The 18928-nt window shown below is 70.1% G+C and overlaps 11 non-coding genes across 11 annotated transcripts; all 11 read right to left on the bottom strand.

The window, feature by feature from the left end:
* Nucleotides 1–2725: 2725 nt before the first annotated feature.
* Nucleotides 2726–2844, bottom strand: LOC137213950 (5S ribosomal RNA). Its single transcript, XR_010938568.1, has one exon. It is a non-coding gene; the product is annotated as a 5S ribosomal RNA (ribosomal RNA).
* Nucleotides 2845–3781: 937 nt separating this feature from the next.
* On the bottom strand, nucleotides 3782–3900 carry LOC137213961 (5S ribosomal RNA). The gene has a single exon (XR_010938579.1). It is a non-coding gene; the product is annotated as a 5S ribosomal RNA (ribosomal RNA).
* A 938-nt stretch (nucleotides 3901–4838) lies between these two features.
* On the bottom strand, nucleotides 4839–4957 carry LOC137213972 (5S ribosomal RNA). Its single transcript, XR_010938590.1, has one exon. It is a non-coding gene; the product is annotated as a 5S ribosomal RNA (ribosomal RNA).
* Nucleotides 4958–7652: 2695 nt separating this feature from the next.
* LOC137213984 (5S ribosomal RNA) lies at nucleotides 7653–7771 on the bottom strand. The gene has a single exon (XR_010938601.1). It is a non-coding gene; the product is annotated as a 5S ribosomal RNA (ribosomal RNA).
* A 937-nt stretch (nucleotides 7772–8708) lies between these two features.
* Nucleotides 8709–8827, bottom strand: LOC137213995 (5S ribosomal RNA). Its single transcript, XR_010938612.1, has one exon. It is a non-coding gene; the product is annotated as a 5S ribosomal RNA (ribosomal RNA).
* Nucleotides 8828–9765: 938 nt separating this feature from the next.
* Nucleotides 9766–9881, bottom strand: LOC137213664 (5S ribosomal RNA). Its single transcript, XR_010938297.1, has one exon. It is a non-coding gene; the product is annotated as a 5S ribosomal RNA (ribosomal RNA).
* Nucleotides 9882–12578: 2697 nt separating this feature from the next.
* Nucleotides 12579–12697, bottom strand: LOC137214006 (5S ribosomal RNA). The gene has a single exon (XR_010938623.1). It is a non-coding gene; the product is annotated as a 5S ribosomal RNA (ribosomal RNA).
* Nucleotides 12698–13634: 937 nt separating this feature from the next.
* On the bottom strand, nucleotides 13635–13753 carry LOC137214017 (5S ribosomal RNA). The gene has a single exon (XR_010938634.1). It is a non-coding gene; the product is annotated as a 5S ribosomal RNA (ribosomal RNA).
* Nucleotides 13754–16455: 2702 nt separating this feature from the next.
* On the bottom strand, nucleotides 16456–16574 carry LOC137214028 (5S ribosomal RNA). Its single transcript, XR_010938645.1, has one exon. It is a non-coding gene; the product is annotated as a 5S ribosomal RNA (ribosomal RNA).
* A 937-nt stretch (nucleotides 16575–17511) lies between these two features.
* Nucleotides 17512–17630, bottom strand: LOC137214040 (5S ribosomal RNA). Its single transcript, XR_010938656.1, has one exon. It is a non-coding gene; the product is annotated as a 5S ribosomal RNA (ribosomal RNA).
* A 938-nt stretch (nucleotides 17631–18568) lies between these two features.
* LOC137214052 (5S ribosomal RNA) lies at nucleotides 18569–18687 on the bottom strand. Its single transcript, XR_010938668.1, has one exon. It is a non-coding gene; the product is annotated as a 5S ribosomal RNA (ribosomal RNA).
* Between the last annotated feature and the right edge of the window lie 241 nt (nucleotides 18688–18928).

Consider the following 18928-nt stretch of genomic DNA (forward strand, 5'->3'; position numbering starts at 1 on the left):
CGTTCAGGGTGGTATGGCCGTAGACGGGGGCGGGGGCCGACGGCTGCCTCTTGAGGCCCAGTTTCGCTGGCGCTGGCGCCTTAACGCCAGCCTGGCGGCCGGCCCGCCCCGACAGGGCCCCCTCGCCCGCCCAGGCAGGGGGAACGGAGGTCTCGGGTATCGGGCGGCGGCGGAGGGTTTGGCGACCACCTCCCAGCCCAGGGCGGCCGTGACCCAGCAAACCCTTCGGCGCTTGGCGCCCCGCCCAAGATCCCGCACGTCGCTCACAGGGACGTGGCCCCGGAGGCTTCAGGGCCCGGGGCCCGCGGTCCCTTGGGCATCGGCCCTGCCCGCCCACGCGGCGCTAGGCGCAGCCCGGCCGCAGCCCGGGCCGGCCCTCCTGCCCGACAGCAGCCGGCCCGAAGCCACCGGGAGCCACCATTGAGTCGCCACGGCCCCTCAGCCCCGGCAAGGCCACCCTTGCCCCCACACCCCCCGCCGAGCTCAGGACCCCGCCCCTGGTGGCCGGCAGGCCCGGGAAGCGGCCCCTGCCCTCGATCCCGCTCCCGCACCCAACCGCGGTGACACGCCAGAGGGGCGGGGTGGTGGTGGGGCGGGGCTTTTGTCGGAGGGAGCTGTGGAGGGACACACAGGCACACAGGTGGCGGCGCCGGGGCTGGGCGCCGGTGGGGGCGGCCAGGTGCAGGTCGAGGGGCTCGCGGGCCAAAAGGACAGCAACTGGGCCCATGGCGGAGTCTGGGTCTGGAGGGCTCTGAGCCTCCATCCGCTCTGGTGCCTCGGGTCTACCGGCCCGACGCCTGGTAGCGCGACACCCCACCGGCCCACAGACGTAGCCTCCCCAGCTGTGCTCACAGCGAGTCCAACCGCAGCCTGCATCCCTCCACGGGACACTTGGATTACTCCCGCGATCCCCACGAGGTGCGGCACCCGCTGGCCGAATGGGCTGAGATCCTGCCCTTGCGGCGCCCTGTGGCCACCTCCGCCTCCCTCACGGTACTGGCCGAGGCCTCGGACCAGCGGGCCCCGGCTCCCAGCTCAGCGCTGCTCCTCCGCCCCTCTCACCTCCTGCCCGACGTCCAGGCTACCGAGCACCCTCCACCCCCGCCCACCTTCATGCCACTCAGCCGGAACCCGGGAGGCAATGCCAACTACCAGGTGTGTATGACAGTCTGGTGCTGAAGCGGCAACCGCAGGAGGGCCAAGCGCGGGCCAACTCGCTGCTACCTTCCACCTCGGCCTCCAGGCCCTCTCTGCACGGGAGCCAGACTGGGAAAATGAACTTACCAGCAGCAAATGGGGGCAGGGGCAGGGGGCGGCAGGGCATGGAGAGAGGAATAAAGAGCTCCAGAGTCCAGGAAACATTGGTGGTCTGTGGCTTGGAAGCGCCACTCCTTCTGCCAGCCTGGGTCCCTGCGCTTGGCTTCCTGCAATAAGAAGCCAGTGTCCCCTTCTTGGCCTGAGGGTCCCTTTGGTTTAGTGGCCACAGTTCTGCCAGCAGGCCCCTCCTGGTCCTATACCATGCACTAAGTACATCTGCAGCTGCAGACTCCAAACCCCTGGTCTCTGGGCACCTCCTCTGTGTCTCAGCTGTCCCTGTCCACAGAGAGCCTCATACAAGACGTTGCTTCCAAACTGGGAGGTTCCACATCTGGGCAGGTCCAGCTCCAGGCCCAGTGAAGGGCATGAAGAAGGCTGAGGCTCTGGACTCCAGCCAGGCCTTCAGCAGGCCTCTGAGGCCAAGGTCTTCCTAGTCTCAAGAGGGGCCAAGAGACGCAATGTGTCATTTGAACAAGTGAGTCAGCGGGCGGTGAGCGAATGAGTGACCGCTCGAGGGGATGTATGCCGGCCACCGGGCCCTGTTTGACTGTCCAGGCTCAGCTTACCTGACCCTGGTTACCAGGGAATGCCACTCTGGGCCCTCCTTTTCATCCCCCTCCCTCACTGTGACCTCACCACCTGCCCCATTATGACCCAGTCTGGCTCCCAGTTAAAACTGGAGGGCAGAGGGCCCAGGCAGTCCTGGGACCAACGGCCATGGGTGAGCGAAACTACTACCGAGCCGAGCCGTTCACTGGCCCCATCCCCAGGAAATGCCAGGAGCAAGGATACTCAATTCTTCTGATCCCGGTCAGCTTCATCTTGCTCAACGTGGGGATCAACATGGTGACTATGGTCAGGGCAGGATCTGTGCAGCGCGGTTGGGGGAGCCCTGGGGTCTTGAAGGGGCTGAGGTGGGAGGGCTGCTGGGGTGTGACAGGACAAGGGTTGGATTTCAGGGCTCACCCTGCTCCCGGCCTCCCCCCTCCCCTTCTTCCCTCAACTCTGGAGGCATCTGAAGAGATTCTTGCGGGCACTTTTCAATCGTATTTTCCACAAAGGTGAGTGGGCGCCGGCGTGGGTTCAGGGGATGTGGGCCTGTCCCCTTTCTTCTATCCCTGCCTTGATTCTCAGCCCCTCAGGAACCCAGGCCCTGACCCATCTCGCCTTTCCCCACAGACAAGCAAGCCAGCTGTGTAGGCACCCATGGCATGTGCATGCGCTGCTCCGTGGATCCCAAGAACCTGCGCTCAAGAGTTTCTTCCCACTTCTGCCGTCGCCCAAGCTTCCTGCTCGGGCAGGTAAACCACCTTGACTACTGCCTGCAGCGGGGCTCGGCGGGGGCGGAGCCGGCGGCCCCCCCGCCGCGGGCGAGTAAAGGAGAAGGCGGGCGGAGCGGGAGGCAAAAAGCCTACAGCACCCGGTATTCCCAGGCGGTCTCCCATCCAAGTACTAACCAGGCCCGACCCTGCTTAGCTTCCGAGATCAGACGAGATCGGGCGCGTTCAGGGTGGTATGGCCGTAGACGGGGGCGGGGGCCGACGGCTGCCTCTTGAGGCCCAGTTTCGCTGGCGCTGGCGCCTTAACGCCAGCCTGGCGGCCGGCCCGCCCCGGCAGGGCCCCCTCGCCCGCCCAGGCAGGGGGAACGGAGGTCTCGGGTATCGGGCGGCGGCGGAGGGTTTGGCGACCACCTCCCAGCCCAGGGCGGCCGTGACCCAGCAAACCCTTCGGCGCTTGGCGCCCCGCCCAAGATCCCGCACGTCGCTCACAGGGACGTGGCCCCGGAGGCTTCAGGCCCCGGGGCCCGTGGTCCCTTGGGCATCGGTCCTGCCCGCCCACGCGGAGCTAGGCGCAGCCCGGCCGCAGCCCGGGCCGGCCCTCCTGCCCGACAGCAGCCGGCCCGAAGCCACCGGGAGCCACCATTGAGTCGCCACGGCCCCTCAGCCCCGGCAAGGCCACCCTTGCCCCCACACCCCCCGCCGAGCTCAGGACCCCGCCCCTGGTGGCCGGCAGGCCCGGGGAAGCGGCCCCTGCCCTCGATCCCGCTCCAGCACCCAACCGCGGTGACACGCCAGAGGGGCGGGGTGGTGGTGGGGCGGGGCTTTTGTCGGAGGGAGCTGTGGAGGGACACACCGGCACACAGATGGCGGCGCCGGGGCTAGGCGCCGGTGGGGGCGGCCAGGTGCAGGTCGAGGGGCTCGCGGGCCGAAAGGACGGCCACTGGGCCCGCGGCGGAGTCTGGGTCTGGGCCAGCCACCCCAGGAGCGTCTGGGGTGCGGCTGCCTTCCAGGGCCGCCTTCTGGCCGCCTGGCCGGCCGGGCCGGCGGGGAGCGCCCCCGCCGGCGCGCGCCGTGGTGGGAGGGGCCTGAGGAGGTGGGTCCTGCAGCGGGGCCCGGCGGGGGCGGAGCCGGCGGCCCCCGCCGCGGGCGAGTAAAGGAGAAGGCGGGCGGAGCGGGAGGCAAAAAGCCTACAGCACCCGGTATTCCCAGGCGGTCTCCCATCCAAGTACTAACCAGGCCCGACCCTGCTTAGCTTCCGAGATCAGACGAGATCGGGCGCGTTCAGGGTGGTATGGCCGTAGACGGGGGCGGGGGGCCGCGGGCGGCCTCTTGAGGCCCAGTTTCGCTGGCGCTGGCGCCTTAACGCCAGCCTGGCGGCCGGCCCGCCCCGGCAGGGCCCCCTCGCCCGCCCAGGCAGGGGGAACGGAGGTCTCGGGTATCGGGCGGCGGCGGAGGGTTTGGCGACCACCTCCCAGCCCAGGGCGGCCGTGACCCAGCAAACCCTTCGGCGCTTGGCGCCCCGCCCAAGATCCCGCACGTCGCTCACAGGGACGTGGCCCCGGAGGCTTCAGGGCCCGGGGCCCGCGGTCCCTTGGGCATCGGTCCTGCCCGCCCACGCGGCGCTAGGCGCAGCCCGGCCGCAGCCCGGGCCGGCCCTCCTGCCCGACAGCAGCCGGCCCGAAGCCACCGGGAGCCACCATTGAGTCGCCACGGCCCCTCTGCCCCGGCAAGGCCACCCTTGCCCCCACACCCCCCGCCGAGCTCAGGACCCCGCCCCTGGTGGCCGGCAGGCCCGGGGAAGCGGCCCCTGCCCTCGATCCCGCTCCCGCACCCAACCGCGGTGACACGCCAGAGGGGCGGGGTGGTGGTGGGGCGGGGCTTTTGTCGGAGGGAGCTGTGGAGGGACACACAGGCACACAGGTGGCGGCGCCGGGGCTGGGCGCCGGTGGGGGCGGCCAGGTGCAGGTCGAGGGGCTCGCGGGCCGAAAGGACGGCCACTGGGCCCGCGGCGGAGTCTGGGTCCGGGCCAGCCACCCCGGGAGCGTCTGGGGTGCGGCTGCCTTCCAGGGCCGCCTTCTGGCCGCCTGGCCGGCCGGGCCGGCGGGGAGCGCCCCCGCCGGCGCGCGCCGTGGTGGGAGGGGCCTGAGGAGGTGGGGCCTGCAGCGGGGCCCGGCGGGGGCGGAGCCGGCGGCCCCCGCCGCGGGCGAGTAAAGGAGAAGGCGGGCGGAGCGGGAGGCAAAAAGCCTACAGCACCCGGTATTCCCAGGCGGTCTCCCATCCAAGTACTAACCAGGCCCGACCCTGCTTAGCTTCCGAGATCAGACGAGATCGGGCGCGTTCAGGGTGGTATGGCCGTAGACGGGGGCGGGGGCCGACGGCTGCCTCTTGAGGCCCAGTTTCGCTGGCGCTGGCGCCTTAACGCCAGCCTGGCGGCCGGCCCGCCCCGACAGGGCCCCCTCGCCCGCCCAGGCAGGGGGAACGGAGGTCTCGGGTATCGGGCGGCGGCGGAGGGTTTGGCGACCACCTCCCAGCCCAGGGCGGCCGTGACCCAGCAAACCCTTCGGCGCTTGGCGCCCCGCCCAAGATCCCGCACGTCGCTCACAGGGACGTGGCCCCGGAGGCTTCAGGGCCCGGGGCCCGCGGTCCCTTGGGCATCGGCCCTGCCCGCCCACGCGGCGCTAGGCGCAGCCCGGCCGCAGCCCGGGCCGGCCCTCCTGCCCGACAGCAGCCGGCCCGAAGCCACCGGGAGCCACCATTGAGTCGCCACGGCCCCTCAGCCCCGGCAAGGCCACCCTTGCCCCCACAACCCCCGCCGAGCTCAGGACCCCGCCCCTGGTGGCCGGCAGGCCCGGGGAAGCGGCCCCTGCCCTCGATCCCGCTCCCGCACCCGGCCGCGGTGACACGCCACAGGGGCGGGGTGTGGGGGGGCTTTTGTCGGAGGGAGCTGTGGAGGGACACACCGGCACACAGGTGGCGGCGCCGGGGCTGGGCGCCGGTGGGGGCGGCCAGGTGCAGGTCAAGGGGCTCGCGGGCCGAAATGACGGCAACTGGGCCCATGGCGGAGTCTGGGTCTGGAGGGCTCTGAGCCTCCATCCGCTCTGGTGCCTCGGGTCTACCGGCCCGAAGCCTGGTAGCGCGACACCCCACCGGCCCACAGACGTAGCCTCCCCAGCTGTGCTCACAGCGAGTCCAACCGCAGCCTGCATCCCTCCACGGGACACTTGGATTACTCCCGCGATCCCCACGAGGTGCGGCACCCGCTGGCCGAATGGGCTGAGATCCTGCCCTTGCGGCGCCCTGTGGCCACCTCCGCCTCCCTCACGGTACTGGCCGAGGCCTCGGACCAGCGGGCCCCGGCTCCCAGCTCAGCGCTGCTCCTCCGCCCCTCTCACCTCCTGCCCGACGTCCAGGCTACCGAGCACCCTCCACCCCCGCCCACCTTCATGCCACTCAGCCGGAACCCGGGAGGCAATGCCAACTACCAGGTGTGTATGACAGTCTGGTGCTGAAGCGGCAACCGCAGGAGGGCCAAGCGCGGGCCAACTCGCTGCTACCTTCCACCTCGGCCTCCAGGCCCTCTCTGCACGGGAGCCAGACTGGGAAAATGAACTTACCAGCAGCAAATGGGGGCAGGGGCAGGGGGCGGCAGGGCATGGAGAGAGGAATAAAGAGCTCCAGAGTCCAGGAAACATTGGTGGTCTGTGGCTTGGAAGCGCCACTCCTTCTGCCAGCCTGGGTCCCTGCGCTTGGCTTCCTGCAATAAGAAGCCAGTGTCCCCTTCTTGGCCTGAGGGTCCCTTTGGTTTAGTGGCCACAGTTCTGCCAGCAGGCCCCTCCTGGTCCTATACCATGCACTAAGTACATCTGCAGCTGCAGACTCCAAACCCCTGGTCTCTGGGCACCTCCTCTGTGTCTCAGCTGTCCCTGTCCACAGAGAGCCTCATACAAGACGTTGCTTCCAAACTGGGAGGTTCCACATCTGGGCAGGTCCAGCTCCAGGCCCAGTGAAGGGCATGAAGAAGGCTGAGGCTCTGGACTCCAGCCAGGCCTTCAGCAGGCCTCTGAGGCCAAGGTCTTCCTAGTCTCAAGAGGGGCCAAGAGACGCAATGTGTCATTTGAACAAGTGAGTCAGCGGGCGGTGAGCGAATGAGTGACCGCTCGAGGGGATGTATGCCGGCCACCGGGCCCTGTTTGACTGTCCAGGCTCAGCTTACCTGACCCTGGTTACCAGGGAATGCCACTCTGGGCCCTCCTTTTCATCCCCCTCCCTCACTGTGACCTCACCACCTGCCCCATTATGACCCAGTCTGGCTCCCAGTTAAAACTGGAGGGCAGAGGGCCCAGGCAGTCCTGGGACCAACGGCCATGGGTGAGCGAAACTACTACCGAGCCGAGCCGTTCACTGGCCCCATCCCCAGGAAATGCCAGGAGCAAGGATACTCAATTCTTCTGATCCCGGTCAGCTTCATCTTGCTCAACGTGGGGATCAACATGGTGACTATGGTCAGGGCAGGATCTGTGCAGCGCGGTTGGGGGAGCCCTGGGGTCTTGAAGGGGCTGAGGTGGGAGGGCTGCTGGGGTGTGACAGGACAAGGGTTGGATTTCAGGGCTCACCCTGCTCCCGGCCTCCCCCCTCCCCTTCTTCCCTCAACTCTGGAGGCATCTGAAGAGATTCTTGCGGGCACTTTTCAATCGTATTTTCCACAAAGGTGAGTGGGCGCCGGCGTGGGTTCAGGGGATGTGGGCCTGTCCCCTTTCTTCTATCCCTGCCTTGATTCTCAGCCCCTCAGGAACCCAGGCCCTGACCCATCTCGCCTTTCCCCACAGACAAGCAAGCCAGCTGTGTAGGCACCCATGGCATGTGCATGCGCTGCTCCGTGGATCCCAAGAACCTGCGCTCAAGAGTTTCTTCCCACTTCTGCCGTCGCCCAAGCTTCCTGCTCGGGCAGGTAAACCACCTTGACTACTGCCTGCAGCGGGGCTCGGCGGGGGCGGAGCCGGCGGCCCCCCCGCCGCGGGCGAGTAAAGGAGAAGGCGGGCGGAGCGGGAGGCAAAAAGCCTACAGCACCCGGTATTCCCAGGCGGTCTCCCATCCAAGTACTAACCAGGCCCGACCCTGCTTAGCTTCCGAGATCAGACGAGATCGGGCGCGTTCAGGGTGGTATGGCCGTAGACGGGGGCGGGGGCCGACGGCTGCCTCTTGAGGCCCAGTTTCGCTGGCGCTGGCGCCTTAACGCCAGCCTGGCGGCCGGCCCGCCCCGGCAGGGCCCCCTCGCCCGCCCAGGCAGGGGGAACGGAGGTCTCGGGTATCGGGCGGCGGCGGAGGGTTTGGCGACCACCTCCCAGCCCAGGGCGGCCGTGACCCAGCAAACCCTTCGGCGCTTGGCGCCCCGCCCAAGATCCCGCACGTCGCTCACAGGGACGTGGCCCCGGAGGCTTCAGGCCCCGGGGCCCGTGGTCCCTTGGGCATCGGTCCTGCCCGCCCACGCGGAGCTAGGCGCAGCCCGGCCGCAGCCCGGGCCGGCCCTCCTGCCCGACAGCAGCCGGCCCGAAGCCACCGGGAGCCACCATTGAGTCGCCACGGCCCCTCAGCCCCGGCAAGGCCACCCTTGCCCCCACACCCCCCGCCGAGCTCAGGACCCCGCCCCTGGTGGCCGGCAGGCCCGGGGAAGCGGCCCCTGCCCTCGATCCCGCTCCAGCACCCAACCGCGGTGACACGCCAGAGGGGCGGGGTGGTGGTGGGGCGGGGCTTTTGTCGGAGGGAGCTGTGGAGGGACACACCGGCACACAGATGGCGGCGCCGGGGCTAGGCGCCGGTGGGGGCGGCCAGGTGCAGGTCGAGGGGCTCGCGGGCCGAAAGGACGGCCACTGGGCCCGCGGCGGAGTCTGGGTCTGGGCCAGCCACCCCAGGAGCGTCTGGGGTGCGGCTGCCTTCCAGGGCCGCCTTCTGGCCGCCTGGCCGGCCGGGCCGGCGGGGAGCGCCCCCGCCGGCGCGCGCCGTGGTGGGAGGGGCCTGAGGAGGTGGGTCCTGCAGCGGGGCCCGGCGGGGGCGGAGCCGGCGGCCCCCGCCGCGGGCGAGTAAAGGAGAAGGCGGGCGGAGCGGGAGGCAAAAAGCCTACAGCACCCGGTATTCCCAGGCGGTCTCCCATCCAAGTACTAACCAGGCCCGACCCTGCTTAGCTTCCGAGATCAGACGAGATCGGGCGCGTTCAGGGTGGTATGGCCGTAGACGGGGGCGGGGGGCCGCGGGCGGCCTCTTGAGGCCCAGTTTCGCTGGCGCTGGCGCCTTAACGCCAGCCTGGCGGCCGGCCCGCCCCGGCAGGGCCCCCTCGCCCGCCCAGGCAGGGGGAACGGAGGTCTCGGGTATCGGGCGGCGGCGGAGGGTTTGGCGACCACCTCCCAGCCCAGGGCGGCCGTGACCCAGCAAACCCTTCGGCGCTTGGCGCCCCGCCCAAGATCCCGCACGTCGCTCACAGGGACGTGGCCCCGGAGGCTTCAGGGCCCGGGGCCCGCGGTCCCTTGGGCATCGGTCCTGCCCGCCCACGCGGCGCTAGGCGCAGCCCGGCCGCAGCCCGGGCCGGCCCTCCTGCCCGACAGCAGCCGGCCCGAAGCCACCGGGAGCCACCATTGAGTCGCCACGGCCCCTCTGCCCCGGCAAGGCCACCCTTGCCCCCACACCCCCCGCCGAGCTCAGGACCCCGCCCCTGGTGGCCGGCAGGCCCGGGGAAGCGGCCCCTGCCCTCGATCCCGCTCCCGCACCCAACCGCGGTGACACGCCAGAGGGGCGGGGTGGTGGTGGGGCGGGGCTTTTGTCGGAGGGAGCTGTGGAGGGACACACAGGCACACAGGTGGCGGCGCCGGGGCTGGGCGCCGGTGGGGGCGGCCAGGTGCAGGTCGAGGGGCTCGCGGGCCGAAAGGACGGCCACTGGGCCCGCGGCGGAGTCTGGGTCCGGGCCAGCCACCCCGGGAGCGTCTGGGGTGCGGCTGCCTTCCAGGGCCGCCTTCTGGCCGCCTGGCCGGCCGGGCCGGCGGGGAGCGCCCCCGCCGGCGCGCGCCGTGGTGGGAGGGGCCTGAGGAGGTGGGGCCTGCAGCGGGGCCCGGCGGGGGCGGAGCCGGCGGCCCCCGCCGCGGGCGAGTAAAGGAGAAGGCGGGCGGAGCGGGAGGCAAAAAGCCTACAGCACCCGGTATTCCCAGGCGGTCTCCCATCCAAGTACTAACCAGGCCCGACCCTGCTTAGCTTCGATCAGACGAGATCGGGCGCGTTCAGGGTGGTATGGCCGTAGACGGGGGCGGGGGCCGACGGCTGCCTCTTGAGGCCCAGTTTCGCTGGCGCTGGCGCCTTAACGCCAGCCTGGCGGCCGGCCCGCCCCGACAGGGCCCCCTCGCCCGCCCAGGCAGGGGGGAACGGAGGTCTCGGGTATCGGGCGGCGGCGGAGGGTTTGGCGACCACCTCCCAGCCCAGGGCGGCCGTGACCCAGCAAACCCTTCGGCGCTTGGCGCCCCGCCCAAGATCCCGCACGTCGCTCACAGGGACGTGGCCCCGGAGGCTTCAGGGCCCGGGGCCCGCGGTCCCTTGGGCATCGGCCCTGCCCGCCCACGCGGCGCTAGGCGCAGCCCGGCCGCAGCCCGGGCCGGCCCTCCTGCCCGACAGCAGCCGGCCCGAAGCCACCGGGAGCCACCATTGAGTCGCCACGGCCCCTCAGCCCCGGCAAGGCCACCCTTGCCCCCACAACCCCCGCCGAGCTCAGGACCCCGCCCCTGGTGGCCGGCAGGCCCGGGGAAGCGGCCCCTGCCCTCGATCCCGCTCCCGCACCCGGCCGCGGTGACACGCCACAGGGGCGGGGTGTGGGGGGGGCTTTTGTCGGAGGGGAGCTGTGGGAGGGACACACCGGCACACAGGTGGCGGCGCCGGGGCTGGGCGCCGGTGGGGGCGGCCAGGTGCAGGTCAAGGGGCTCGCGGGCCGAAATGACGGCAACTGGGCCCATGGCGGAGTCTGGGTCTGGAGGGCTCTGAGCCTCCATCCGCTCTGGTGCCTCGGGTCTACCGGCCCGAAGCCTGGTAGCGCGACACCCCACCGGCCCACAGACGTAGCCTCCCCAGCTGTGCTCACAGCGAGTCCAACCGCAGCCTGCATCCCTCCACGGGACACTTGGATTACTCCCGCGATCCCCACGAGGTGCGGCACCCGCTGGCCGAATGGGCTGAGATCCTGCCCTTGCGGCGCCCTGTGGCCACCTCCGCCTCCCTCACGGTACTGGCCGAGGCCTCGGACCAGCGGGCCCCGGCTCCCAGCTCAGCGCTGCTCCTCCGCCCCTCTCACCTCCTGCCCGACGTCCAGGCTACCGAGCACCCTCCACCCCCGCCCACCTTCATGCCACTCAGCCGGAACCGGGAGGCAATGCCAACTACCAGGTGTGTATGACAGTCTGGTGCTGAAGCGGCAACCGCAGGAGGGCCAAGCGCGGGCCAACTCGCTGCTACCTTCCACCTCGGCCTCCAGGCCCTCTCTGCATGGGAGCCAGACTGGGAAAATGAACTTACCAGCAGCAAATGGGGGCAGGGGCAGGGGGCGGCAGGGCATGGAGAGAGGAATAAAGAGCTCCAGAGTCCAGGAAACATTGGTGGTCTGTGGCTTGGAAGCGCCACTCCTTCTGCCAGCCTGGGTCCCTGCGCTTGGCTTCCTGCAATAAGAAGCCAGTGTCCCCTTCTTGGCCTGAGGGTCCCTTTGGTTTAGTGGCCACAGTTCTGCCAGCAGGCCCCTCCTGGTCCTATACCATGCACTAAGTACATCTGCAGCTGCAGACTCCAAACCCCTGGTCTCTGGGCACCTCCTCTGTGTCTCAGCTGTCCCTGTCCACAGAGAGCCTCATACAAGACGTTGCTTCCAAACTGGGAGGTTCCACATCTGGGCAGGTCCAGCTCCAGGCCCAGTGAAGGGCATGAAGAAGGCTGAGGCTCTGGACTCCAGCCAGGCCTTCAGCAGGCCTCTGAGGCCAAGGTCTTCCTAGTCTCAAGAGGGGCCAAGAGACGCAATGTGTCATTTGAACAAGTGAGTCAGCGGGCGGTGAGCGAATGAGTGACCGCTCGAGGGGATGTATGCCGGCCACCGGGCCCTGTTTGACTGTCCAGGCTCAGCTTACCTGACCCTGGTTACCAGGGAATGCCACTCTGGGCCCTCCTTTTCATCCCCCTCCCTCACTGTGACCTCACCACCTGCCCCATTATGACCCAGTCTGGCTCCCAGTTAAACTGGAGGGCAGAGGGCCCAGGCAGTCCTGGGACCAACGGCCATGGGTGAGCGAAACTACTACCGAGCCGAGCCGTTCACTGGCCCCATCCCCAGGAAATGCCAGGAGCAAGGATACTCAATTCTTCTGATCCCGGTCAGCTTCATCTTGCTCAACGTGGGGATCAACATGGTGACTATGGTCAGGGTAGGATCTGTGCAGCGCGGTTGGGGGAGCCCTGGGGTCTTGAAGGGGCTGAGGTGGGAGGGCTGCTGGGGTGTGACAGGACAAGGGTTGGATTTCAGGGCTCACCCTGCTCCCGGCCTCCCCCCTCCCCTTCTTCCCTCAACTCTGAGGCATCTGAAGAGATTCTTGCGGGCACTTTTCAATCGTATTTTCCACAAAGGTGAGTGGGCGCCGGCGTGGGTTCAGGGGATGTGGGCCTGTCCCCTTTTCTTCTATCCCTGCCTTGATTCTCAGCCCCTCAGGAACCCAGGCCCTGACCCATCTCGCCTTTCCCCACAGACAAGCAAGCCAGCTGTGTAGGCACCCATGGCATGTGCATGCGCTGCTCCGTGGATCCCAAGAACCTGCGCTCAAGAGTTTCTTCCCACTTCTGCCGTCGCCCAAGCTTCCTGCTCGGGCAGGTAAACCACCTTGACTACTGCCTGCAGCGGGGCTCGGCGGGGGCGGAGCCGGCGGCCCCCCCGCCGCGGGCGAGTAAAGGAGAAGGCGGGCGGAGCGGGAGGCAAAAAGCCTACAGCACCCGGTATTCCCAGGCGGTCTCCCATCCAAGTACTAACCAGGCCCGACCCTGCTTAGCTTCCGAGATCAGACGAGATCGGGCGCGTTCAGGGTGGTATGGCCGTAGACGGGGGCGGGGGCCGACGGCTGCCTCTTGAGGCCCAGTTTCGCTGGCGCTGGCGCCTTAACGCCAGCCTGGCGGCCGGCCCGCCCCGGCAGGGCCCCCTCGCCCGCCCAGGCAGGGGGAACGGAGGTCTCGGGTATCGGGCGGCGGCGGAGGGTTTGGCGACCACCTCCCAGCCCAGGGCGGCCGTGACCCAGCAAACCCTTCGGCGCTTGGCGCCCCGCCCAAGATCCCGCACGTCGCTCACAGGGACGTGGCCCCGGAGGCTTCAGGCCCCGGGGCCCGTGGTCCCTTGGGCATCGGTCCTGCCCGCCCACGCGGAGCTAGGCGCAGCCCGGCCGCAGCCCGGGCCGGCCCTCCTGCCTGACAGCAGCCGGCCCGAAGCCACCGGGAGCCACCATTGAGTCGCCACGGCCCCTCAGCCCCGGCAAGGCCACCCTTGCCCCCACACCCCCCGCCGAGCTCAGGACCCCGCCCCTGGTGGCCGGCAGGCCCGGGGAAGCGGCCCCTGCCCTCGATCCCGCTCCAGCACCCAACCGCGGTGACACGCCAGAGGGGCGGGGTGGTGGTGGGGCGGGGCTTTTGTCGGAGGGAGCTGTGGAGGGACACACCGGCACACAGATGGCGGCGCCGGGGCTAGGCGCCGGTGGGGGCGGCCAGGTGCAGGTCGAGGGGCTCGCGGGCCGAAAGGACGGCCACTGGGCCCGCGGCGGAGTCTGGGTCCGGGCCAGCCACCCCGGGAGCGTCTGGGGTGCGGCTGCCTTCCAGGGCCGCCTTCTGGCCGCCTGGCCTGCCGGGCCGGCGGGGAGCGCCCCCGCCGGCGCGCGCCGTGGTGGGAGGGGCCTGAGGAGGTGGGGCCTGCAGCGGGGCCCGGCGGGGGCGGAGCCGGCGGCCCCCGCCGCGGGCGAGTAAAGGAGAAGGCGGGCGGAGCGGGAGGCAAAAAGCCTACAGCACCCGGTATTCCCAGGCGGTCTCCCATCCAAGTACTAACCAGGCCCGACCCTGCTTAGCTTCCGAGATCAGACGAGATCGGGCGCGTTCAGGGTGGTATGGCCGTAGACGGGGGCGGGGGGCCGCGGGCGGCCTCTTGAGGCCCAGTTTCGCTGGCGCTGGCGCCTTAACGCCAGCCTGGCGGCCGGCCCGCCCCGGCAGGGCCCCCTCGCCCGCCCAGGCAGGGGGAACGGAGGTCTCGGGTATCCGGCGGCGGCGGAGGGTTTGGCGACCACCTCCCAGCCCAGGGCGGCCGTGACCCAGCAAACCCTTCGGCGCTTGGCGCCCCGCCCAAGATCCCGCACGTCGCTCACAGGGACGTGGCCCCGGAGGCTTCAGGGCCCGGGGCCCGCGGTCCCTTGGGCATCGGTCCTGCCCGCCCACGCGGCGCTAGGTGCAGCCCGGCCGCAGCCCGGGCCGGCCCTCCTGCCCGACAGCAGCCGGCCCGAAGCCACCGGGAGCCACCATTGAGTCGCCACGGCCCCTCTGCCCCGGCAAGGCCACCCTTGCCCCCACATCCCCCGCCGAGCTCAGGACCCCGCCCCTGGTGGCCGGCAGGCCCGGGGAAGCGGCCCCTGCCCTCGATCCCGCTCCAGCACCCAACCGCGGTGACACGCCAGAGGGGCGGGGTGGTGGTGGGGCGGGGCTTTTGTCGGAGGGAGCTGTGGAGGGACACACAGGCACACAGGTGGCGGCGCCGGGGCTGGGCGCCGGTGGGGGCGGCCAGGTGCAGGTCGAGGGGCTCGCGGGCCAAAAGGACGGCAACTGGGCCCATGGCGGAGTCTGGGTCTGGAGGGCTCTGAGCCTCCATCCGCTCTGGTGCCTCGGGTCTACCGGCCCGACGCCTGGTAGCGCGACACCCCACCGGCCCACAGACGTAGCCTCCCCAGCTGTGCTCACAGCGAGTCCAACCGCAGCCTGCATCCCTCCACGGGACACTTGGATTACTCCCGCGATCCCCACGAGGTGCGGCACCCGCTGGCCGAATGGGCTGAGATCCTGCCCTTGCGGCGCCCTGTGGCCACCTCCGCCTCCCTCACGGTACTGGCCGAGGCCTCGGACCAGCGGGCCCCGGCTCCCAGCTCAGCGCTGCTCCTCCGCCCCTCTCACCTCCTGCCCGACGTCCAGGCTACCGAGCACCCTCCACCCCCGCCCACCTTCATGCCACTCAGCCGGAACCCGGGAGGCAATGCCAACTACCAGGTGTGTATGACAGTCTGGTGCTGAAGCGGCAACCGCAGGAGGGCCAAGCGCGGGCCAACTCGCTGCTACCTTCCACCTCGGCCTCCAGGCCCTCTCTGCACGGGAGCCAGACTGGGAAAATGAACTTACCAGCAGCAAATGGGGGCAGGGGCAGGGGGCGGCAGGGCATGGAGAGAGGAATAAAGAGCGCCAGAGTCCAGGAAACATTGGTGGTCTGTGGCTTGGAAGCGCCACTCCTTCTGCCAGCCTGGGTCCCTGCGCTTGGCTTCCTGCAATAAGAAGCCAGTGTCCCCTTCTTGGCCTGAGGGTCCCTTTGGTTTAGTGGCCACAGTTCTGCCAGCAGGCCCCTCCTGGTCCTATACCATGCACTAAGTACATCTGCAGCTGCAGACTCCAAACCCCTGGTCTCTGGGCACCTCCTCTGTGTCTCAGCTGTCCCTGTCCACAGAGAGCCTCATACAAGACGTTGCTTCCAAACTGGGAGGTTCCACATCTGGGCAGGTCCAGCTCCAGGCCCAGTGAAGGGCATGAAGAAGGCTGAGGCTCTGGACTCCAGCCAGGCCTTCAGCAGGCCTCTGAGGCCAAGGTCTTCCTAGTCTCAAGAGGGGCCAAGAGACGCAATGTGTCATTTGAACAAGTGAGTCAGCGGGCGGTGAGCGAATGAGTGACCGCTCGAGGGGATGTATGCCGGCCACCGGGCCCTGTTTGACTGTCCAGGCTCAGCTTACCTGACCCTGGTTACCAGGGAATGCCACTCTGGGCCCTCCTTTTCATCCCCCTCCCTCACTGTGACCTCACCACCTGCCCCATTATGACCCAGTCTGGCTCCCAGTTAAAACTGGAGGGCAGAGGGCCCAGGCAGTCCTGGGACCAACGGCCATGGGTGAGCGAAACTACTACCGAGCCGAGCCGTTCACTGGCCCCATCCCCAGGAAATGCCAGGAGCAAGGATACTCAATTCTTCTGATCCCGGTCAGCTTCATCTTGCTCAACGTGGGGATCAACATGGTGACTATGGTCAGGGCAGGATCTGTGCAGCGCGGTTGGGGGAGCCCTGGGGTCTTGAAGGGGCTGAGGTGGGAGGGCTGCTGGGGTGTGACAGGACAAGGGTTGGATTTCAGGGCTCACCCTGCTCCCGGCCTCCCCCCTCCCCTTCTTCCCTCAACTCTGGAGGCATCTGAAGAGATTCTTGCGGGCACTTTTCAATCGTATTTTCCACAAAGGTGAGTGGGCGCCGGCGTGGGTTCAGGGGATGTGGGCCTGTCCCCTTTCTTCTATCCCTGCCTTGATTCTCAGCCCCTCAGGAACCCAGGCCCTGACCCATCTCGCCTTTCCCCACAGACAAGCAAGCCAGCTGTGTAGGCACCCATGGCATGTGCATGCGCTGCTCCGTGGATCCCAAGAACCTGCGCTCAAGAGTTTCTTCCCACTTCTGCCGTCGCCCAAGCTTCCTGCTCGGGCAGGTAAACCACCTTGACTACTGCCTGCAGCGGGGCTCGGCGGGGGCGGAGCCGGCGGCCCCCCCGCCGCGGGCGAGTAAAGGAGAAGGCGGGCGGAGCGGGAGGCAAAAAGCCTACAGCACCCGGTATTCCCAGGCGGTCTCCCATCCAAGTACTAACCAGGCCCGACCCTGCTTAGCTTCCGAGATCAGACGAGATCGGGCGCGTTCAGGGTGGTATGGCCGTAGACGGGGGCGGGGGCCGACGGCTGCCTCTTGAGGCCCAGTTTCGCTGGCGCTGGCGCCTTAACGCCAGCCTGGCGGCCGGCCCGCCCCGGCAGGGCCCCCTCGCCCGCCCAGGCAGGGGGAACGGAGGTCTCGGGTATCGGGCGGCGGCGGAGGGTTTGGCGACCACCTCCCAGCCCAGGGCGGCCGTGACCCAGCAAACCCTTCGGCGCTTGGCGCCCCGCCCAAGATCCCGCACGTCGCTCACAGGGACGTGGCCCCGGAGGCTTCAGGCCCCGGGGCCCGTGGTCCCTTGGGCATCGGTCCTGCCCGCCCACGCGGAGCTAGGCGCAGCCCGGCCGCAGCCCGGGCCGGCCCTCCTGCCCGACAGCAGCCGGCCCGAAGCCACCGGGAGCCACCATTGAGTCGCCACGGCCCCTCAGCCCCGGCAAGGCCACCCTTGCCCCCACACCCCCCGCCGAGCTCAGGACCCCGCCCCTGGTGGCCGGCAGGCCCGGGGAAGCGGCCCCTGCCCTCGATCCCGCTCCAGCACCCAACCGCGGTGACACGCCAGAGGGGCGGGGTGGTGGTGGGGCGGGGCTTTTGTCGGAGGGAGCTGTGGAGGGACACACCGGCACACAGATGGCGGCGCCGGGGCTAGGCGCCGGTGGGGGCGGCCAGGTGCAGGTCGAGGGGCTCGCGGGCCGAAAGGACGGCCACTGGGCCCGCGGCGGAGTCTGGGTCTGGGCCAGCCACCCCAGGAGCGTCTGGGGTGCGGCTGCCTTCCAGGGCCGCCTTCTGGCCGCCTGGCCGGCCGGGCCGGCGGGGAGCGCCCCCGCCGGCGCGCGCCGTGGTGGGAGGGGCCTGAGGAGGTGGGTCCTGCAGCGGGGCCCGGCGGGGGCGGAGCCGGCGGCCCCCGCCGCGGGCGAGTAAAGGAGAAGGCGGGCGGAGCGGGAGGCAAAAAGCCTACAGCACCCGGTATTCCCAGGCGGTCTCCCATCCAAGTACTAACCAGGCCCGACCCTGCTTAGCTTCCGAGATCAGACGAGATCGGGCGCGTTCAGGGTGGTATGGCCGTAGACGGGGGCGGGGGGCCGCGGGCGGCCTCTTGAGGCCCAGTTTCGCTGGCGCTGGCGCCTTAACGCCAGCCTGGCGGCCGGCCCGCCCCGGCAGGGCCCCCTCGCCCGCCCAGGCAGGGGGAACGGAGGTCTCGGGTATCGGGCGGCGGCGGAGGGTTTGGCGACCACCTCCCAGCCCAGGGCGGCCGTGACCCAGCAAACCCTTCGGCGCTTGGCGCCCCGCCCAAGATCCCGCACGTCGCTCACAGGGACGTGGCCCCGGAGGCTTCAGGGCCCGGGGCCCGCGGTCCCTTGGGCATCGGTCCTGCCCGCCCACGCGGCGCTAGGCGCAGCCCGGCCGCAGCCCGGGCCGGCCCTCCTGCCCGACAGCAGCCGGCCCGAAGCCACCGGGAGCCACCATTGAGTCGCCACGGCCCCTCTGCCCCGGCAAGGCCACCCTTGCCCCCACACCCCCCGCCGAGCTCAGGACCCCGCCCCTGGTGGCCGGCAGGCCCGGGGAAGCGGCCCCTGCCCTCGATCCCGCTCCCGCACCCAACCGCGGTGACACGCCAGAGGGGCGGGGTGGTGGTGGGGCGGGGCTTTTGTCGGAGGGAGCTGTGGAGGGACACACAGGCACACAGGTGGCGGCGCCGGGGCTGGGCGCCGGTGGGGGCGGCCAGGTGCAGGTCGAGGGGCTCGCGGGCCGAAAGGACGGCCACTGGGCCCGCGGCGGAGTCTGGGTCCGGGCCAGCCACCCCGGGAGCGTCTGGGGTGCGGCTGCCTTCCAGGGCCGCCTTCTGGCCGCCTGGCCGGCCGGGCCGGCGGGGAGCGCCCCCGCCGGCGCGCGCCGTGGTGGGAGGGGCCTGAGGAGGTGGGGCCTGCAGCGGGGCCCGGCGGGGGCGGAGCCGGCGGCCCCCGCCGCGGGCGAGTAAAGGAGAAGGCGGGCGGAGCGGGAGGCAAAAAGCCTACAGCACCCGGTATTCCCAGGCGGTCTCCCATCCAAGTACTAACCAGGCCCGACCCTGCTTAGCTTCCGAGATCAGACGAGATCGGGCGCGTTCAGGGTGGTATGGCCGTAGACGGGGGCGGGGGCCGACGGCTGCCTCTTGAGGCCCAGTTTCGCTGGCGCTGGCGCCTTAACGCCAGCCTGGCGGCCGGCCCGCCCCGACAGGGCCCCCTCGCCCGCCCAGGCAGGGGGAACGGAGGTCTCGGGTATCGGGCGGCGGCGGAGGGTTTGGCGACCACCTCCCAGCCCAGGGCGGCCGTGACCCAGCAAACCCTTCGGCGCTTGGCGCCCCGCCCAAGATCCCGCACGTCGCTCA

The sequence above is a fragment of the Pseudorca crassidens genome, chromosome 19 (assembly GCF_039906515.1).
Source record: "Pseudorca crassidens isolate mPseCra1 chromosome 19, mPseCra1.hap1, whole genome shotgun sequence".
In the NCBI taxonomy this organism is placed as follows: Eukaryota; Metazoa; Chordata; class Mammalia; order Artiodactyla; family Delphinidae; genus Pseudorca; species Pseudorca crassidens.